The sequence below is a fragment of the Alnus glutinosa genome, chromosome 10 (genome assembly GCF_958979055.1).
Source record: "Alnus glutinosa chromosome 10, dhAlnGlut1.1, whole genome shotgun sequence".
NCBI classification, from domain to species: domain Eukaryota; kingdom Viridiplantae; phylum Streptophyta; class Magnoliopsida; order Fagales; family Betulaceae; genus Alnus; species Alnus glutinosa.
The window spans coordinates 19,149,050-19,171,937 of NC_084895.1; the positions used below are offsets into that span (position 1 = coordinate 19,149,050).

Here is a 22,888-nt window from a genome sequence, read left to right on the forward strand (position 1 = left end):
CTTTTCCCCCTAGCTCATGCAGAGCCTTTCGTAGCATTCCCTCAAATCTGCATCAGTTTGAGGTTCATTGGTGACTCTCCTCAGTTATCTTGCAGACCAGTTGCTTAGAGGATGTCAATCTGCGGATAACCAATTTCAGGCTTTGCAAAATCAAGAGATTGAAGGATTTTAAGTCCGTGGTTCCCGGCTTCTTGAGCTAGAAGCCGAAGTAGTACAAATCCAGCTTTTTATACGGTTTGCTCTCCGTTACTTGATTTCAGTGGATCAACAGGATTTGGTACTTGGAGGATTTTTATTCCTCTTTTTGGTCCATTTGAAGACGTTTCTCTACTTTCCTATTGTTTTGGATTTTAGAACCTTTTTGTCTGTGGATATTATTACTCTGTTTACCCTTGTCCTTTTGAGACATTGAGGGGGAGTAATTGTCGAGTGGTTTTTCTCATTACTATGTTTTACCCTTTGTCCCTTTGTGACAAAAAGGGGAAGTAATTTTTGATTTGGACCGGGATTGTATTTTTAACCGGTCAAGTGATTTTTGTCCCAGAATGGCCAAAGGGGGAGTTTGTTAGTTTTTGTGTTGGTTGCATTCTGTTAGACAAAATCACTTCTATGTAATGTTGCTGCTTTATCTAGAGTCTACTCTTCGGCTATATTCTTCAAGAAGATTCTATGAAGTTTTCAAGGAAGTTTATTTCGGTTCCCTGTCAGCCGTCCGGACGACGTGGTATTCTGTTTGGACGCTCATCAGTTAGCAACATCCGTCCGAACGACGAGAACTTTCCGTTCGGACGCCCATCAGTGTCTAGAAGCTTCGAACAGTTCAAGGTTGCATCCGTTCGGACGTAATGGTAAATCATCCGGACGCTCTTCAGAGTTCGAGAAGATCCTAGTGTTCCAGCGCATCCGTCCGGACGACGTGGTTATACCGTCCGGACGCCATTTAGTGTTTGACAAGTATTAGGGTTTTTGCCTCAAGACACAGTTATGGGAAGACGGCTGCTACCATCCAGACGATGTGTGATCCCGTCTGGACGATGTCCTCCATAAGGCAAGTCGTGCACTCTAAGTTCAACCGTCCAGACGTTAGTCTTCATGGTCCGGACGATCAAGCTTCAAATATGGAAATTACATACACCAGGTCAATCGTCCGGACATCAGCCTTCAGGGTCTGGACGCTCAAAGCCTTATTATGGTAATTACGTGCAGCGAAAGTGCAACCGTCCGGACGCTAGGGCAACACCGTCCGGACGCGGCCTTGTTATGGAAGATTTCAGCGCTACACTGGAAAGGCGGTTGCAGTTGAGCGTCCGGTCACTCATCCCCATGGTCCGGTCGGGCGAAAGCCTTATATGGAAATTACTTGCAGCTGACGTGTGACCGTCTGGACGACAGTGTCTCACCGAACAGACGTAGCTCTTAAACAGGAAAGATTTCTCAATGAAATTTTTGAAAAAAATCTGTCGCGCAGTTGTCCATTCGGAATGTCCATGTCCACCGTTCGGACGGCACCCGTATATATCACTGCAGTCGCCCATTCTGTACCTCAGCCTATAAATAAGAGGCTTGAGGCATGCTTTCAACATAGAATTCGGTGGTGAGTTCTCTACAGCTTAGAGAGGGTGTTTAGGGAGATATTGAAGATCTGCTAGCTCTCTAGCTCTTGCCAAGTGTGTGATTTGATTAGCTGTGAAGTCTATCTTAGGGGTTGGCCCTAAGGTAAAGGATTCCATTGAAGATCCCTTCAGGTAAGAGACCTGGTTGGGAGGCGTTCGTGTTGGGTTACACATTAGAGAGCAAGGTACGACCACTGCATCAGGGGTATGTGATTGTTACTATCTTGTATCTAGTCTTGTCTTCTGAATAGTGGATATCCTGGGTTTGGCTGCCCCGGAGTGGTTTTTCTCTTAATTGAGTTTCCACTTCGTCAACAAAATATTTGTCTCCTTTAAATTCCGCATTTAATATTTTGTTGCACACTGTTCACACACACTTGTATAAATTAGAAGTCCATTTATTTTTCAAACCGAACCGTGTAAAATCTCTGTCTCTTTTCTCTCTCATGCTTCCACTATTCTCTGTCTCTTTAGATTCATACACAAATTTCAACATGGTATCAGAGCCTATTTTGATCCCTCTTTTGGATTACTTTTGCCTATTTTGTTGTGATCTGTGGCTCAATTCATTTGCGAAACTTGGCACAATATGGTTTGGCCATTCACAGGATTAATGGCTAATTTCTGTTTTTGACCATCTTTGTAAGTTGCGGTTTGGCCCCTTGAAAATAAATTATTGACTTCTAAACAACCCAAGTGTGTGTGTTTGTGTGCAAACAAATATCTTAAATGCGGAATTTAAATAAGACAAGATATTTGTTACGAAGTGGAAATTCTGTGAAGAGAAAAACCACACTAGGGCAGCCAAACCCAGGAAATCCACTATCCAAAAACAAAGCTAGTTACAAGACACTCGTACTCACATAACCCTATGCAGTAGTCATACCCTTAACTCTGACGTGTAACCCAACATGAACGCTTCCCAACCAGATCTTCCATCTGAAGGGGTTTTTGATGGATTCCTTTACCCTAGGGCTGACCTCTAAGATAGACTTCACACGAATAACTGAGCACACACCGGCAATGGCTTGAGAGCTAGCGGATCTTCGATTCTCCCTAAACACCCTCTCAAAGCACTATGGAATTCACTATCGAATTCTGTACAAAACACTAGCCTAGAGCCCCTTATTTATAGGCTTCAAGAGACCTCAAAAACTGTTGAGATTCAGACTCTGGCTAGCGAGCGTCCGGACAGAAGTTAGCCACGTCCGGACGGTTTTCTGCGATGAAAAATGGAATTGACTTCTAAAATAAATAGCAAGTCACAGAGTGTTAACAAAACAAACAATACGGAAAATAAACAACACACGGATTCTTGTTAACGAAGTGGAAACTCAAGATGAGAAAAACAACTCCGGGGCAGCCAAACCCAGGATATCCACTATTCAGAAGACAAGACTAGATACAATATAGTAACACTCACATACCCCTGATGCAGTGGTCGTACCTTGCTCTCTAACGTGTAACCCAACACGAACGCCTCCCAGCCAGGTCTCCTACCTGAAGGGGTCTTCAATGGAATCCTTTATCTTAGGGTCAACCCCTAAGATAGACTTCAGTTGTAGCGCAACAACATCACACTTGCAATGGCTTGAGAGAGAACAAATCAGCTCCAATATCTTCACAAAATAACTCTCTAAGCTTTGAAGGAATTCAATACCGAATTCTTGCAGTTCTCAATGCCCAGGGGCCTCTATTTATAGGCTGAGGTTCAAATGGGCGACTGCTGTGAAATATACGGGTGCCGTCCGGACGGTGGACATGGGCAGTCCGAACGGACAACTGTGCGACTAGAATTTCTGAGATTTTCGCTGGAAATCTTTCCTGTTTAAGAGCCGCGTTCGGACGGTCGCACGTCCGCTGCAAGTAACTTCCATATAAGGCTTCGCGCGTCCGGACCATGGGGGATGGCCGTCCGGACGGTTAATCTTCAACACACAATTTCAATATCTGATAAGTGCGCGTCCGGACCATTAGAGGCAGGCGTCCGGACGGTTGAAGTTGAATATGCAATTTCCATATCTGTTGAATGCGCGTCCAGACCATTCTGACAAACGTCCGGACAGTTTTATTTGAATTGCAATTCTTACCTTAAAGAGAAGCGCGTCCGGACGGGAATCCACGTCGTCTGGACAGTTTCAGCAATCTTCCCATAAATGAACTTGGAAAGAAAATTAGAAGCTGATCGATCACTGGACATCGTCCGGACGGATGCAAGCTGGCATAGAAGCTTCTCGATACAGTGAAGGGTCTGGACGGAAAACCACGTCGTCCGGACGGATGATGCTTGGTCTGTCTTGCGACCTGACGGTATGGCACGTCATCCGGACGGATGGAACAGTGGACAGATAAGAGTTCGGACGGGATGACACGTCGTCCAGACGGCTGACAGGGAACCGGAAATCTTCTGACTTGAAAGCAGTGCAGAATCTTCTGAATAGTGAAATCCCTATTATAAAGCACCTTTACAAACAAGTGATTTTGTCCAAACAGAATATAGCCAATTACAACCTAACAAACTCCCCCTTTGGCCATTTTGGGACAAAAATCACTTGACCTGTTTGGAAATACATTCCCGGTCCAAAAATAAAAATTACTCCCCCTTTTTGTCACAAAGGGACAAAAGGTAAATCAGAGTAATAAACCAACTGTAATAAAAATGACTCCCCCTAACAGTCTCAGAAGAACCAGGGTAAACAGAGTAATATAAGTTAAAGAGTTTAACAAAACATAGCAAAATATAAATCAAATGTCTCAAAAACAAACTATACAAAGGAAAAAAAAAAACACTCAAGTGTCCTCTGCCATAGGTGCAGTCCTAGGTGTATCATCCTCATCATCACTGCTGTCAGGATGATGGTACTTGAGGCACTCCTTGAGGTCCAGCTGGTTCTGCTCCACACGCTTGTTGATGGAGTGCACTTCCAGCTGTATAGCGGTGCTGGACTGCTACATGGTGCTCATGCCTCCCTGAATGGCAGCTAAGGCCTCCATTATCTGAGAAAAATTGATTTCCGGCTTTGAAGGTGGGACGGTCTGAGAGGATGAAGCCATGTCTGGAAAGCCGACTGGCATGGCAGCAGGGATGGGCACCTCATCGTCGGAGTCATCTCTCCGTAGCTGCGCATTTGACTTCATTAAAGTCCGCTTGCTGATGGGCTATTGAATCTTCATCTTCGGTTCTCCAATAATGTTGATGCTTGACTGAAGAATGATCTGAGTGAGCAGGCAGCCAAACGGGAGACCGGTATTACCCTCATCACGGGCCTCCAGTATAACGCTCATAATATGCTTGCACAAGCAGAAAGGCAAGCGGAGGTGGATGGCATAAACGAACTGGGCCTTCTTCAGAATCAGGTCACTGCGCCTGACAACTAGCCATAGGTTGTGCTGAACTATCTTGGCTAGACGGCGATGAGAGGGAGACAGTGCGCCGATCCGAATGGTGGTAGCACGCTCTTCTCCCTGTGGAACTGCATGGAAGAACTCTCGAAGATCGTCCATAAAGGGAGGAATTTCCCGGCAGCTCAAGAACTGGTACTCCGATGAAGTGACTGATAATCTGGGGATCAACAGTGATGATATGCCCGTCAACAGTGGACTGTAGTACCAACCCACGGTCATCGTCCTGCGCCACCTCTAGGTTGGCATAGAAAAGTCTGACAAGCCTGGTGAGGACAATACAGGCACAGGTGTAGAGGTATCCCCAATGGTAAGTCTGGATAGTCTCATAAATACTATCCAGTGAAGGTACCATGATGTCAGATCGGACCACATTGCGCTCAGCAATGACTGTGCGGTCCATGATTTTGGCTTGTAGTGCGCTCCTCTCTTCCTCTGTCCTCTAGCGGACCCTACACTGGGAATTGACTGCAGACATGATTCTGCAACAAGAAACCAACAGGAATTTGCCAAAATAATGCAAAAATATTCTTGTTAGGTCACAACAAAAATTTGGCAGAATAACAGCAGTAAAAGGACTTCCCAAGAATATAGATAGAATATATCACATTGTAGTCCCAAAAGAATATCATCAAAGATTATCCCAATATGGTAGATATATGCATCTCATTATCTCAAAAAAAAAACATTCCAAAAAAAAAATGAATTTCTAACAGTTTAAAAATAAATAAACTGAAAAGAAAAAGAAAAAGATTGGAAAATACCTGGAATGTGAGAGTAATGTGTAAAAAGACAAGAGAAGGAAATATAAATCCAAAAACTCATTGGAAATTATGCACAAGATGCCAAAACGGGAGATTTTGGTGGGGTAGGGTGGAGTATGCGGCGCCCAGGGGTATATATAGCCTCTGTGGGGTCCCCATCCAGACGGTGTATTAATACCTTCCGGACGTGCACTGCCTCGGAAATGAGCGGACAGGTTGCGCGCATTCGGACGTCTATCCTCATCGTTTGGCCGTTTGGTGCCGCGCGCGTCCGGTCGTAACCTGATCCCGTCCGAACGACTAAGCTCCACATGTCCGGACGCCAAGAGTGACCGTCCGGACGCCACACTGAAACATTTGAAAATTGAGGAAAATTTACAGAAATCAATTTTTCTCAAGTCAGTTTCAAGACACGCATGTATAATCTACTAATAACACAATCAGAGAGCATCTCAAAACTAGGTAGAGATATAAAAGAGAGTTGAGAGTACAATCAGCACAAATATTTTCCTGGACATAGAAAATTTTAAATAGGCAACTCAACTCATGCAATGCGTGTGTGTGAAGACTTAACCCACAAGGTATAACTTTCATTGACATGACAAATAGCAACAAGATTTTCTAGACAAGAGAGAAAATCAGAGAAAGATAAGTCAAAAGTCAAACCTTATAACTTACTAGGGCCTAGTCACCCTCATCTGATACACTCCCCCTAAGATGTAGCACCTAAATGTTTTACTTGTACCATGAAGGACAAAGTAAACGTTTTACTTGCACGTAGAGGGCAAGGCATATAGCAAAATCAGCACATAAGCAGTGAACACGCAATTAAAAGCACAGAATTCATATGATTGACTGCTTGATTCTTATGGTGCTGCAACCTAGAGAGAATGCCAGAGTTTTTAGGTTCTAAGTTCAACTAGCTTGTGGTCAATTTGGCCATCTTATCAAATACCTCTTCTCTTATCCAAAAATTTTAGAAACACAAAGTCAGAGAAGAAAAGATGTACCTTTAAGGGAGTCGTGGATAGTGCACATTTTTCATCGCATGAGAAAAGAAGCTATCCTACTTTTGCATATACAGGAAAACACTTGGCAGATTATAGTCATGAACTCTCAATTATATCTAAGCAGAGTAGATTAATGCACAAAGAATTGAGATATCAGGTGAAAACACACGCAGTATCTGATATGCCAAGAAAAAGAGAAATCCTGCAAATTCTCCCCATTTTTTTTTTTTTTTTTTTTTAAAAAAAATGCAATATGGAATTAACCTCATATGCAAGGCAAGATCAAACCTGATGATGCCAATACAGAAAAACGGTCACTCGACCTGCTTTTTCTGTCTTCCCCAATAAGTACCTGCAAAGATCTTTCACGAGACATAGGGGCAAAACAAACTGGTTCCTAGATTGCATAGTAAGCACACAAATATAACAAGTAAAAGTGCAAGCAATCAAACCTAATGCCGTAGGATTAGGAACCAAATCCTAGGCATGACCACCTGAACCTGCTAGGTGCGTCTGTTCCCCCTCATGGGGTGATTGTCCTTCTTAACCCAAGCTTGCCTTCCTTTAGATGGTTGCTGGCAGGATTGCATCATTCACTCCATCATACTCTGCATCCAGATAGGTGGCTCACTGTGGTACAACTCTTCTTTCACCTTCTGAGGCCTCCTAAATTGCTTGGATTTGTTCTTGGAGTTGCCACTGTGATTGGCAGGTGCAAATCGTTGCTGAGGCCGCTGATGCTGAGATGCCTGGTATCATGGTGCATGAGTCCAAGGAGCTCGATATCTTGGTGCTTGATGGTATAGGGCCTGATACCATGGAGTCTGGAACTGGGCCGCAGGTCTAGTGCCATGATCAGCCTGTCGGGGCACTTCTTTCTTGGCCTTGGCTTTCTGAGCTTTTAGGAGGGAGCATTGAGGACGAACATCCCCACTTAGACCGCAGTGATGGCATATGGGAGGATTTATGATGGAATGAGGCTTCTGAGTGCCTGGAACATCATCGTTGACATTGTCCTTCCCTTTATCTTCAACAGTGGGAGGAGGCTCTAGGATTGCAGGTTTTACAAATACAGTCTTTGAAGTAGAGAGAGCATCAGAAGAGGGAGCTACATACTCGAGACCAGTCTTGTCAGTTGGGCTTTTCTGGATAGACAGCATACGAGTCAGCTTCTCATCAGTGACTCTTTCTAACTGGAGCTGAGTCTCTAACAGCTTCTCCTCGAGCTCTTGTATTCTGAGTAGTAAAGAACTCTTCTCAGTCTGCAAACTGTTCAGATCATAGAGGTGCTGCTTACAACCTTCCCTCAGCTTCTCATACTCAATGTAAAGTGTCTTGTAAGCCTCCTTGAGCTCTTCCCCATTATCACTATGCTTCGAATAATAAGAGTTTTCTTCCTCAACGTGTAGGGCTACAAAGGCCATAAATTTTTCAGACTCTGGAGCTTCTTCTTCTGACTTATCACTGAGAGTCACATTGTACGCCTTCCCTTTGCCCTTCTTAAGGTTCCTGCAATCGGCTCGGATATGCCCAAAGCCTGCGCATTCAATACATCTGGGCCCTCTGGGATCCTTCTTTTCTTCTTCCTCTTCCTCAGGTTCAGCTTCTCTGGGAGCTTTCTTCACTTTTTCAGAAAACTTCTTTTTGAATCGATCATCTCTCATTAGTCTTCTGAAATTCTTGGCTAACATAGCCACAGCTTTTTCTTCCTCCTCAAAGTCATCTTCAGATGATGCTTCTACCTTCTTCTTGGAAGCCTTCAGGGCAATGGTCTTCAATTTCTTGACTGTGGGGAGAGACAGCTCATATGTTTGAAGAGATCCCACCAACTCTTCAATCTTCATCTCTTCTAGATCTTTGCTTTCTTCAATGGCGGTTACCTTGATCCTGAAACGCTCAGGCAAAGATCTTAGAATTTTTCAGATGAGTTTTACATCTGAGACAGGCTTCCCTAGACTCACCATGGAGTTCCTCAGGTCACTCATCTTGGAGTAAAACTCTCCAAACGTCTCATCTTCCAACATCTTAATCTCTTCAAATTTTGAAATCAACATTTGAAGTTTGGCAGACTTTAAAAGTTTAGTGCCTTCATATGTTGTTTCCAAAATTTGCCATGCTTCTTTGGCTGATTCGCAGTTTGAAATTTTGGCGAATTCAGATAGAGAAAGTGCTTGGCACAGAGCATAGAGGGCTTTATCATTGGAAAGCCGTGCGTTTTTCTGAGGGACAGGCTCGAGGATTGTATCCGCTAGTTAAGTCCAACCAGTTTCAACAATACTCCAGCAGTCAATAGATTTTAAAAAGAAATGCATTTGAGCTTTCCAATAGCCATAGTTCGTACCATCAAAGGTAGGAACAGAATTAAGAGTTTGAGACATATCAAAATATAGAAGTCAAAATAATAACACTCAAGAAATAAATCTCAACATAGTGTACCAAGCTCTGATACCAATTGAAAAATGGAATTGACTTCTAAAATAAATAGCAAGTGTGTGCACAGATTAACAAAAATAAACAATGCGGAAAATAAACAACACACGAATTTTTGTTAACGAAGTGGAAACTCAAGATGAGAAAAACCACTCCGGGGCAGCCAAACCCAGGATATCCACTATTCAAAGGACAAGACTAGATACAAGATAGTAACACTCACATACCCCTGATGCAGTGGTCGTACCTTGCTCTCTAACGTGTAACCCAACACGAACACCTCCCAACCAGGTCTCCTACCTGAAGGGGTCTTCAATGGAATCATTTATCTTAGGGTCAACGCCTAAGATAGACTTCAGTTGTAGCGCAGCAACAACACACTTGCAATGGCTTGAGAAAGAACAAATCAGTTCCAATATCTTCACAAAATAACTCTCTAAGCTCTGAAGGAATTCAATACCGAATTCTTGCAGTTCTCAATGCCTAGGGGCCTCTATTTATAGGTTGAGGTTCAAATGGGCGACTACTGTGAAATATACGGGTGCCGTCCGGAAGGTGGACATGGGCCGTCTGGACGGACAACTGTGCGACCAAAATTTTTGAGATTTTCGCTGGAAATCTTTCCTGTTTAATAGCCGCGTCCGGACGGTGAGGCACTGTCGTCCGGTCGGTCGCACGTCCGCTGCAAGTAACTTTCATATAAGGCTTCGCGCGTCCGAACCATGGGGGATGGCCGTCCGGACGGTTAATCTTCAACACACAATTTCCATATCTGATAAGCGAGCGTCCGGACCATTAGAGACAGGCGTCTGGACAGTTAAAGTTGAATATGCAATTTCCATATCTGTTGAACGCGCGTCCGGACCATTCTGACAGACGTCCGGACGGTTTATTTGAATTGCGATTCTTGCCTTAAGGAGAAGCGTGTCCGGACGGGAATCCATGTCGTCCGGACGGTTGCAGTAATCTTCCCATAAATGAACTTGGAAAGAAAATCGAAAGCTGATCGATCACTGGACGTCGTCCGGACGGGCTGTTGAGTCGTCTGGACTGATGCAAGCTGGCACAGAAGCTTCTCGATACAGTGAAGGGTACGGACGAAAAACCACGTCGTCCGAACGGATGATGCTTGGTCTGTCTTGCGGCCGGACGGTATGGTACGTCGTCCGAGCAGATGGAACAGTGGACAGATGAGCGTCCAGACGGGATGACACGTCGTTCGGACGGCTGACAAGGAACCGAAAATCTTCTGACTTGAAAGCAGTGCAGAATCTTCTGAATAGTGAAATCCCTGTTATAAAGCACCTTTACAAACAAGTGATTTTGTCCAAACAGAATGTAGCCAATTACAACCCAACATGCGATATCCTTCAGAAACAGTGCCCTAAATCTACTCAAAATCGAACTTTAACTGCGAACCATCCGGACGGAAGTTAGCCTCATCCGGATGGCCTTCTGTGACCGCCTTTCAAAAACAGCACAATTCTGGAGGCCGTCCGGACGCTACTCTCTTTCTTTCCGGATGGAGGGCCGTCTAGATGTCATCCGGATGTTCAAGTTATAGGATTTTTTCTTAGCTTTCCAACGACATCAATTTTGTCTCAATCCGATACTCGAGCAGAAAGCTATGATAAAAACACAGAGACGTGCGCAAAAATCTTCCTGGAAGCCTGAAATGCATCTTGACGGTGTTGCCCTTCCGTCCGAACGGTTGCTGTTTCCCGATCCGTGTCTAACATGAAATCCAACTCCGTGTAGAAACTGGAGAAGCTTGACCTAGCATCCGAACGGTGTTGCCCTTCCATCCGGACATCTTCAACCCTGAAGCTTCTAGACGCTGTAGGGCATCCGGACGCCTTTAAAGGCCAGTCCAGATGGTTGCATAGGAATCGGCTGTTTTGACTTGGAAATTGTATGGAATCTTCACGGACATTTTCTTAGAAACTTGTGACCATACACATGGCATGAAATGAGACATTGTCCATATAACTTGAAGACTCTGAATAGAACCGATAATTCTGTTAAAAAGCAACCGTTACATAAAGTGTTTTGTCATCCAGAATGTAGCCAACATAAAATACTAACAAACTCCCCCTTTGGCCATTCTGGGACAAAAGACATTTGACCGGTTTGGAAATACATTCCCGGTCCAAAACAAAAAATACTCACCCTTTTTGTCTCAAAAGGACAAAGGGTAAACAGAGTATAAAGAAAAACCATAACCAAAATAAAAAATAAGAGAAAAGAACATGGTTAGGTCTTCAACGAGAAATCAACACACACATGTATCTAAACTTGTGAAAACAGTCAGATAGCTGGTCAAAAATATGCAAGCATATAGAAAAGAGTTAAGTAATCAATGAGCATAAATTTCCTGCAGACAGAACTTTTTCAATAGTAAACTTAACTCATGCAATGTGTATGTGTGTGTGTGTGAAGGCTTTCTCAATAAGGTAAGAAGTTCACTGATATGACTTAAATCACCCAGATTTTCTAAATAAGAGAGAAAATCAATGTTAGATAAGTCAAAGGTCAAACCTTATTTTACTAGGGCCTAGCCACCCTCATCTGATACACTCCCCCGAAGCTGCAACACTTTTCTTTTACTTAGTCCTTTAGTGACCGTCTATTTTCGCAATGATTTGGTCACTAACTGTTTCTATAGGGACAAGTTCAAGAACAAATTTATAGCACAAAAGCAGTGGATCTTTTTATTTATCCATATTTATTCAGATTTGAATGCTTTTTATCACTTGGTGCTGCAACCTAGAAAGAATGCCAGAATTTATGGGTTCTAGGTTCAACTAGCGAGTTGGTCAGTTTGACTATCTTAGCAAAAAAATCTCTCTCATTAGAATTTGCAGAAGCTAAAAGTCAGAGAGAAAAAAAAATACCTTAGGGGAGCCTTGGATAGTGCACATTTTTCATCGCATGAGAAAAGCAACTATCTAGTAAAGATGCAGCAGGAAAACTCAGCACATATCAGATTTAGAATCTTAACCATATGAATGTATATTCTATCACAGCACAGAGAATTGTCAAAACAGATAAATATATATGAGACAGCTGAAAACTTTTAGAAGAACCCTTGCATCAAATCCCTTTTCTTTTTCTTTTTTTTTTTTTTGTTGAAAATAAAAGTAGAAAAACAACAAAAACAATCTACACAGGAAAAGAAAAATCTAGTCCAAGCATGTAAGGTAAGGGCAAACCTGACCTCAGGGAGAGAGGTTTACCTATACCAAGATAGAAAAGCAGCCGTCCGACGTGCTTTTTCTGTCATTCCTATGCAATAGTTGCAGAATTTTCTCAAGATAACAAGAGAAACTATATGGATAGAAAAAATGGTTCCATAACAAATATGCAAAGCATGAACAGGATATGACAATATAAAAGATGCAATGCAAGTGTACCTGACTTGCACTAGGATTTAGGAACCACAATCCTAGGCATGTGTGACCTCACATACTAGGTGGGTCTGCTCGCCCTAGGGAAGTGAGTGTGCCTATCCTGTCCTCCATCCTTCCACTGCAGTTCCATATATTTGATCAAGCTCCTTATAAAGCTGCCAGCAATGGGTAATTCTTCATAGGATGGATCCTTTTTAGGCTTCCGCGGCTTTTCTTCATGATGCTGAGATTTGTTCTTCTTTGGCAACTAGGCCTGTTTTACAGGAACAAACCTCTGATGTTGTCGTTGATGCCTTGGAGCAGGATATCTTGTATGAGGTCCAGTCTTTCTAGGTGGGTATTTCTGAGGCTGAGGACCCCTGGGTCTGACATGACTATTAACTCCACATTTGTGACATATGAGAGTTTTGTGCACTGGTGGAGCATACCTTGATAATTTCCTCTGAGCCTGATGCTTCCTAGGAGGTCTGGTGCTAGTAGAATCTTTCTTTGGCAACTCTTTCACTTTAGACCTCTGAACAGGTACATGGGGGCACTTGGGTCGAATGTGATCGCTCAACCCACAATGATGGCAAATGGGGACAAACTTTTGAGTGGGTTGTCTCCTATGTAGAGGAACATATTTTGTCTTGGAATGCTCTTCAACATCTTTCTCCTTCTTAAGAGCATTCTTCTTATTCCAACCTCTTGGGAATTTTAACTGACCACAATTTGGTCTAATATGTCCCACCATCCCACAATGATGACATGTAGGTAGGCTTCTCTCTGTAGAATGCTTAGACTTCGCAGGAGTGGTATTCTCACAAGAAACCATAATGGCCTTACCTTTGTCATTTTGAGGCTCTGAACCTGAGGGCTCCAAAAACACAGTTATGGAAGTAGAAGCAATATTGGAGGAATCAGTAGCTACATACCTAAGATCAGTTTTGTCAGATGAGCACTTTTGACCTGTCAGCATTTGAGCTATCTTGTTGTCTGAGAACTTCGCCAACCGTAACTGTGCATCCATCAGTTTATCTTCCAAGTCCGTGATCTTTTGAAGTAATGTGTCTCTTTCTGTCTTCATCGTGTTCAGCTTTATCACCTTCTTCTGATTGGACTCTCTCAGCTTCATGAGTTCCATATACATGACACAACATTCCTCTTTTAGTTCTTCGTCACCATGCTCAGAGCAGTAAAGATCGTCCTGGTTTTCACGTGGAGCCACATGTGTTAGACACTTCTCAGGAGATTCTTCTTCTTTCTCAGACTCACTGCTGAGAGTTGCAATGTAGGCCTTCCCCTTAGCCTGCTTAAGATTTGCACATTCAGTTCTCATGTGCCCAAAGCCGGAGCACTCACAACATCTCTGACCTCTTGAATCTTCTTCTAGCTCGGCTTCACTGGGAGTTTACCTCAATCCTTCGATGAATTTATCAGTCTTCATCAATTTATTAATCCTATTGGCGATCAGGGCTAATTCTTCTTCATTGTCCAAGTCTTCCTCTGATGAGACTTTGCTTTTAGTTGTCTTGAAGGCCATCCCCTTTGCTTTCTTGACTGGGGGTAGGGAATACTCATAAGTTTGAAGAGATCCCACCAACTCTTCAATCTTCATAGAGTCCAAGTCCTTGCTTTCTTCAATGGAAGTCACTTTAATCCTGAAACGCTCTGGCAAAGACCTTAGAATCTTTTTGATGAGTTTTGCATCAGAGACCTTCTTCCCAAGATTCACCATCGAATTTCTCAAGTCGTTGATTCTGGTGTAAAACTCACCGAATGTCTCATTCTCTAACATCTTAATTTCTTCAAATCTAGAAATCAACATCTGGAGCTTGGCAGATTTAACAAGTTTGGTGCCCTCATATGTTGTTTCTAAGATTTGTCGTGCTTCTTTAGCGGATTCACAATTTGAAATTCTTGCGAATTCAGATGGGGAAAGCGCTTGACATAGAGCATGGAGGGCTTTATCATTGGAAAGTCGTGCACTATTTTGAGCAACAGATAGTTCGGCAGTTATAGCCTTTGGTTTAATCCAACCAGTTTCTACAATTTGCCAAACATCAATAGATTTTAAAAAGAAGCACATACGAGCTTTCAATACCCATAATTCGTGCCATCAAAGGCAGGAATGCAATGAAGAGATTGAGACATTATATACAAAAAATTGAAGTAAAAAAGATTACACTCAAAAAATAAATCTTAAACAGAGTGTACCAAGCTCTGATACCAAATGAAAATAAATTATTGACTTCTAAACAACCCAAGTGTCTGTGTTTGTGTGCAAACAAATATCTTAAATGCGGAATTTAAATAAGACAAGATATTTGTTACGAAGTGGAAACTCTGTGAAGAGAAAAACCACTCTATGGCAGCCAAACCCAGGAAATCCACTATCCAAAAACAAAGCTCGTTACAAGACACTCATACTCATATAACCCCATGCAGTAGTCATACCTTTAACTCTGACGTGTAACCCAACACGAACGCTTACCAACCAGATCTTCCACCTGAAGGGTTTTTTGATGGATATCTTACCCTAGGGCCAACCCCTATGATAGACTTCACACGAACAACTGAGCACACATCGGCAACGGCTTGAGAGCTAGCGGATCTTCGATTCTCCCTAAACACCCTCTCAAAGCACTATCGAATTCTGTACAAAACACTAGCCTAGAGCCCCCTATTTATAGGCTTCAAGAGACCTCAAAAACTAATGATATTCGGACTCTGGCTAGCTAGCGTCCGGACGGAAGTTAGCCACGTTCGGACGGTTTTCTGCGATATCCTTCAGAAACAGCGCCCTAAATCTGCTCAAAATCGGACTCTGACTGCGGACCGTCCGGACGGAAGTTAGCCTCATCCGGACGGCTTTCTGCGACTGCCTTTCAGAAACAGCACAATTCTGGAGGCCTTTGGGACATCGTCCAGATGTTCAAGTTGTAGGATTTTTTCTTAGCTTTCCAACGACATCAATTTCATCTCAATCCGATACTCAAACAGAGAGTTATGATAAAAACACTGAGACGTGCACAGAAATCTTCCTAGAAGCCTGAAATGCGTTCGAACGGTGTTGCCCTTCCGTCCAGACGGTTGCTGTTTCCCGATCCGTGTCTAACATGAAATCCAACTCCGTGTAGAAACTGGAGAAGCTTGACCTAGCGTCCGGACGGTGTTGCCCTTCCGTCCGGACGTCTTCAACGCTGAAGCTTCTAGACACTGTAAGGCGTCCAGGCGCCTTCAAAGGCCCGTCCGGACGGTTGCCTAGGAATAGGCTGTTCTGACTTGGAAATTGCATGGAATCTTCATGGACATCTTCTTAGAAACTTGTGACCATACACATGGCATGAAATGAGACACTGTATATATTACTTGAAGACTCTGAATAGAACCGATAATCCTGTTAAAAAACAACCGTTACATAAAGTGTTTTTGTCATCCATAATGTAGCCAACATAAAATAGTGGTTTGGCCCTCTCCTTCATCCTTTTGGCACAATGTGGTTTGGCCCTTCACATGATTGACAGTTAGTTACTGTTCTCCAACCATCATTGTCAGTTGCGGCTTGGCCCCTCACGGGATTAACGGCTTGTCTCCATTCTCCGGCCGTCACTTTCAACCTTTCTTGTTGGCACCATTTTGATCCAACCATCAACTTTGGCTGCATTTAAATCCGGCTTCTAATTTCAAACTCAAGGTTTCAGAATCTTCCACCTTGAGTTTGAGGGAGGATGTTAGAATATATTATTGCCTTTCCTATTAGGGTTGTTAGAATATATTATTGCCTTTCCTATTAGAATTTATTCCCTACCTTAATTACTCTTGGGTTTCTTGGTCACTACTCATAACCTCTTTATATATAGAAGTCTCTTGTAATATGTTATGAATATCAAGAATCAATACAATGTAGTCCTTAATATATTTCCGCTCATTCTCTTCCACTCTCTCTCTTTCACATATATTCTCTATTTCATATATTTATTTAACACCTCTAAAAAAGAAAGCCCTCTCTCTCTCTCTCTCTCTCTCTCTCTCTCTAGGGTCTGGGTGTCTGCATGAGCAAAAAATAGGACTTAGGATTTATCCTTGGTCCTTAAATATGGCCCTCCCTTGCTGCATGGTTCTAAAATTTTCTTTCAAAACTTTGCATAAAAGCATCGATCGTTCGACCTTTAAGTCGAGCATTCAATTTGCCACGTGTATCAATCATTCCATGGTAACATTGAACAATCGAAGCTCGCTGAAGCCTAATTTTGTTTTTAAAAACCTCTTTAACACCTTTTTGTGGAACACTTGTACATGGGTACTATAATATGTATATTTAAAAAGAAATTTCACGCTTTTAGTATTTTAAAATAGTAACAAGTCCCCATGATTTGTAAATTTATATTTATTTTAAAATAATTGCCATCGGTGGGCTATTGGTGAGCAGTACACGGCCAATCTGCACAACTATACTTGTCATGTCATGAGCCATAATTTACAGAATATAAACATGGACTTTGATAATTGATAATTGATAATGTCATGGGTTTTGCAAAATTGGAGAGTGTTGCCTCCATTAGTATGCTAGTATCAAAATGATTTTTTTTTTGAAATTGGGATTCACATAATTTCACGGGCAATTCACATATTATTTTAATGCAAAAATCATGTTGAATAGATATTTAAACATTATTTATATTTACTTATAATTTATAACTTTCCTTCATACGGTCTATTCGACCTCTTACCTCTACTCAATAGGGTTTGCGTTGTCCCGTGAGACCTGTAGTACGTACCGGTGCCCCAGTGAAGCACGTGTACTGTCATCATTAGTGGCACGACCAAATGTAAATCCTGGGTGATCCACATCACTAACAATGACGTCTATGTGACCACCACCCATAGATGGTTGTACCAGTCACCTATAAAACAATTTGATCGAAAGTCAAACAACATAAAAGTAAACAATGAACCATAGGGTCAAGCCTTTATACCCATGTGCCTGCCATCCGTACATGACAATCTACACAACATTCGTTCAATTATAATAATTCATTTAATAGATAAATTTCTGTCTTAATCAAAAAAAAATAGGACCATCTCATGCACCAATTGCTGGAAAACCCCTTAAAAACACGTAGGTGGGTCATCTATTGATCGATCAAGTCAACGATTGATGACTGCCACGTTCATCGATTGATCGATGGTCGAGAAATATTAAAAATGCTTATTCTGAAACTTATTTTAATACAAATCATGGAACACTTGAACATGCATGCTGCTTATATATATTTTGAGAGAAGTTTTTATTAGCTAAAAAATTTTAAAAAAATCGTGGTTTGTACACCGATGTTTATAAAAAATAATTGAGATGAGTTTAAGCGCCCGGGGGGGGGGGGGGGGGGGGGTGTTACACACCATGTCAGAACATTACATAACCTTCTGTCACTTCCATGTTCGGACATTAGCTTGAGTACTTGTCTTCTTTGAGAAATCTTTCACTTCTTCAACCAAGTACAAAAACTACCAATGCCCTAAAAAACAAAAGCCATATATCTTGGACACCAAACGAGCTAACTAAAATCCTAACAAACTCCCCGTTCAGCCATTCGGTGATAAAAACCATTACAGACACGTATATGATTACAAAATCCCCCGAGACATAATCCAACCTATCAAACTACAAAATGAGGGCCAAAAATGATCTTGGGCATAGTTCCTGAAATCACTGAACAAACACATTACGCGCATGGGGAATTGGCAAGTATTGAAACAGCAAGAAAATTAATTTCAGAAGCATGCATTAGAGTTTCAATATCACAAAACAACTTGACAGACGGACGGTACCATTCAGATACACCATAATATGAATCACGAATCACATCAATCCATCCTATCATTCATAATATATACGCTAAAATGAACAAAGTCAATCAAAATTAGAAATAAATCCCGATCTATTAGTAGATAAACCAAACACGAATAATATTCATTCTAACACGTTAGAAAGAAATGATTAACTAACTAATATCCCCAAAAAAATTTCCCCTTTTTGTCACCAAGAACAAGGGAGAAGATACATCCAAAGAGTAATGTTTCCAGAACAACAATTATACACACTTTGTATAACAAAACTGATGTGAAAATGATTATCACAATAATTGTACACACTTTCTTTTTTCCACTTTCACGAAAAAAAAAAAAAAAGAAAAAAAAAAAGCGAAAATCATTTCCACATCAGCTTTGTTGTACACTGTGTACAATTGTTGTGCAGAAATCATTATTCCATCCGAGTTATCGGAAAGAAATCATTTTCCTTAAAAATTTAGGGCCTACATGTAAGAAAAGAAATTCAATAATTAATCATAAAAAAAAAAAAAAAAATTAGTTAAAATTGTACCAGAGTTAAGTAAGAGTCATGCAAAAATCATTATTCTATCTCAATATCCAATTGCGTTGGTTCAGTCGAGAAGAACAGAGGAGAAGACATATCCAAAATATCCGAATGTGTCGGTTCAGTCACCAAGAACAGAGGAGAAGATTTATATCCAAAATATCCGAATGTGTCGGTTCACCAAGAACAGAGAAGAAGATATATCCAAAATATCCAAAGGAAAAGATATATATATCCAAAATATCAAGCCCGTTTCTTCCCAGCTTATCGGATAGCCAAGAGTCCTGCGCCTACGCATTGTTTATGCCATCTACTTGGATACTTATAAAATTGCAGAGCAATTCCCACAAGTCATGGCTCTATAAACTGTGTAATTTTGTTGCCAATGGTCTTTGGATCTAATGGCATCTCCTCTTCCCATTAAGAAGTCTGGAAAAGAGGGGGAAAGAAAGAGAAGAAGAAGAAAAAGAATATCTTAATGGGTTCTTGCAAGCGAGCAGGTAAACAGTACCAATTTCTTCTTTTCTGTACAAGTATTTTCATTGAATATTCACACTTCCCTGTAAAAGGAGGTCATTAGCTACCATTTCCTGAATTAGTATGCTGCTTTTGACTTTTGATATGCAGTCCTTTGGCCAACCTCTTAGAACATCAGTGAAAATCTGTACCTTTTCTTCTTCCTTTTGTCAATTAAGAAGATTTTAAATGTATAGGACTTAGATCCAGTGACTCTTCATTTCTGATGGCACTCAAGTTGAAAACTTAGAGGAACTGTGTGTTGGAAATCAAGCGGGCTAGAACACAATCAATATTCTAAGAAAGATAAATGGAGAAAAGGATAAACACACGAATATAATTTTTAATTCCACTCGCTTGAGAATAATAATTAGAGTAAATAGGGTTTTAAAAGCTAAAATGGATGCTTCTAGTCTTCCAGTATTCAAATCCCTCGTGTACATCATATGTATGAAAAATCTCATGTAACTTTCATAACAATTATTCCCTTATTCCCTTTCCTTTTAGACCAAATAAATTACAAATGGATATTAATATTACTAAATCAAGTTTAGTAACCAACACTTTTATGTTAGTTTCAAGGAGACTTCCCCCCCACCACCCACAAAAAAAAAAAAAAAAATTTACCAAGTCCCTAGGTTGCATAAATCATATTCAATGAAAATACTAATACATAAAAGAAGAAATTAGTCCTGTTTACCTGCTGGCTTGCAAGAAACTATGAAGATATTCTTTTTCTTCTTCTTCTCTTTCTTTCCCCCTCTTTTCCAGCCTTCTTAATGGGAAGAGGAGATGCCATTAGATCCAAAGACCATTGGCTACAAAATTACACAGTATATGGAATCATGACCTGTGGGAATTGCTCTGCAATTTTAAAAGTATCCAAGTAGATGGCATAAACAATGCGTAGGCGCAGGACTCTTGGCTATCTGATAAGAGTCCCTAGGTTGCATTCCATAAATCAAGGATGGAGTGACGGCAAAAAGGGTCTAGCTGAGTTTCTATGGTGATGAGAGGGTATAATGAATCATGTGCATATAACGGGATTAATCTTATTGATTCACAGAATTACTCTTTCTCAGTTGTTATAGTTTTTTTTTACTGATGACAACTCCATAAAACAGTATTGCTCTGTACCATGAGAATAAATGTTTGCATCTGTTATCAAGGATGGAGTCACTCCAGCAAATTCAGAAGTATTATTTTGAGGCTTCTAGAAACTCAAATTTTTGTTCAGGAATATACCATTATTCTCATTTGGAAGCAATCAAGAAATGTTTCTTGTCTCTAGCCATTACCCACCAAAAGATGTGGATAACTGTTGACAATTTGATACCCAAGTTGCATAAGATGTGTCAACTCAATGATTTACCAAGTCCCTAGGTTGCATTCAGTCCCTCAATATCTAGAAATCTGTTTGTGCATGTACTTTTTTCAATGCAATTGAATGCTGTTTGCTTGTAAAATTGATCTGATCATGAATGAATCAAACAATATATGAGGCAACTGTTAAATACAGAATACAGCTATTTGTAGGAAATTATGGAGGCAGGTAGCAGGCTAGCAGCAATAAAAGACAAGGAGAAAAATGGTCATACTGACTTAATATTGAAATGGCTTTAAGTAGCTTAAGGCAGGCATTGCCCATGCCCAGTCATATTTCTCTATATGGTGACATCCTCTGAAGACCATGAATGCACTGCACGCACACTTGCAGTTGGTTAAGGTACCTGTATTAGACACCCACCATATGTTCTCAATACCATAATGTTTATTTTTATTTTTTTTGTGTATAATAATTAGACAACACTAACCAAAGGGATGTTAACATGATTTATGGAAACAAGAAGAATATTTTCAGGACAAGTATTTTTGTTCATCTGCTCTCACCTCCAAAGATTGTTTGCCTTTTTCCCTTCTTTTTGTTAACTATCATGAAATAAACCAGAAATCAACCAAGATTTCTGCAGATAATTCCAACAAATGAGAAACAGCTTCTTGTCTTCTCCAATTATCAAGAGATAGTTCAATCGTTTTGGCTTTTTAGTGTAAATTTAAAGTGTACAGTGGTATCAATGTAACTTATCTTCCGCAAAAGTAGATGTACAGAGTTTATAAACAAAAATTCAAGGACTCTGTTTTAGTGAGTTGAACCAAAACACTTTCACAGAAATTTCAGTTTAGACTAGGTTGTACACTATAAGAAAAAACAGAATGTGAAGAATTTCCCTAACTTTCAAACGTTTAAATTCATTAATGCTTCTCTAAATTCTTTTGACTGTTGCCAGATGTAATACAACTTTTACTATAAGTCATTTACAAATTGACGTGATCTTTTCTTTGCTTGTAGTTTTAGTAGACGGATATGGCAGGAATTGATGTCTATTTGTCTCATTCCGAATCCTCCTGTTGACTGGGAAGAGGTGATCCGGTGGTTTGTTCAAGATTTGCAAGGGACAAGCTTGAAAGCTAATGCTTGCAGGTTTAGTCTTGCTGCAGTTGTGTACCACCTTTGGTGGCAGAGAAATGCCCTTCTGCATGGCAACACCCCTAGAACGGAGGAAGATATAGTGAGCCAAGTCAAAAGGCAAGTTGGGTCTAGGCTAAGGGTTCAAAGCAAAGTATTGGAAAGAATCTTGCTCTTGCTTATAACTGGAATCTACAGAGTCTCATTGGTTATTAGTTTCTTGGGACTGGTTTGGTGTTTGGAACAGCAATTGTTTTCCTGCTGTTTTGCTATTTTGAGGGGTTTTGTCCCTGTTTTCATTGTGCAGCAGGTGTTTATGTGTTTTGTTGTTCTTAGTTAGGGGGTCTGTCCCTAACTAGTTGGTTTTTCATCCAGATTTTCTCTGTAGTGTACTTTTGGAGTGTTTGGTTATAAATGTTTAGTTCATCCAAAAAAAAAACAAAAGAAAAAACAAAAACTGACATGAAAGTCTGTGGTAGTTTCCATGTTGGCTACTAAACAATTAAATTGACCTGTCAATTTTTTTTGCCTAATTTTTTCACCATTAAGATATTGTCACTTTGAGTTTGTCGGAAAATTGTAGTAAAAGCTATAGTACTCTAAACATTTTCCAATTCTTTTGGGAGTAATTCACTGTCATCTAGTCTCATTTTCTGTTAAGCTTTTCAACATTCCCCACTCAGGAACTGTTGATGCACTTCCAAACCAACAGCCCATGACCATCTATCACATATGCTGGACAATTTCTTAGAAGATCAGGTTAACATCTTTCTTATATAGTTTTACACATGAGAACACAACTTTATAACAAATCTAATTTACGTTGTATTTGTGTTCAAGAATTTTGACTACTGATTAGATGAAACCTCATGGCTACAGCTTGTCACTGATCACAGTTTTTAACTATTTAACTCTAAT

General features: G+C 40.8%; 1 protein-coding gene and 1 long non-coding RNA gene across 2 annotated transcripts in view; one reads left to right on the forward strand and one right to left on the reverse strand.

Moving 5' to 3' along the window:
• Nucleotides 1-18,023: 18,023 nt before the first annotated feature.
• LOC133879348 (MADS-box transcription factor 14-like) overlaps nucleotides 18,024-22,888 on the reverse strand; it is an 89,509-nt gene continuing 84,644 nt past the window's right edge. The window contains exons 10-11 of the transcript XR_009902052.1: nucleotides 21,106-21,233; nucleotides 18,024-20,321 (exon numbers count right to left, since the gene is read on the reverse strand). The gene's annotated coding sequence lies outside the window, so the exon portion shown is untranslated. The remainder of the gene's footprint in view (nucleotides 20,322-21,105; nucleotides 21,234-22,888) is intronic.
• On the forward strand, nucleotides 19,356-22,419 carry LOC133879350 (uncharacterized). The gene is made up of 3 exons (XR_009902055.1): nucleotides 19,356-19,487; nucleotides 21,030-21,229; nucleotides 21,854-22,419. It is a non-coding gene; the product is annotated as an uncharacterized LOC133879350 (long non-coding RNA).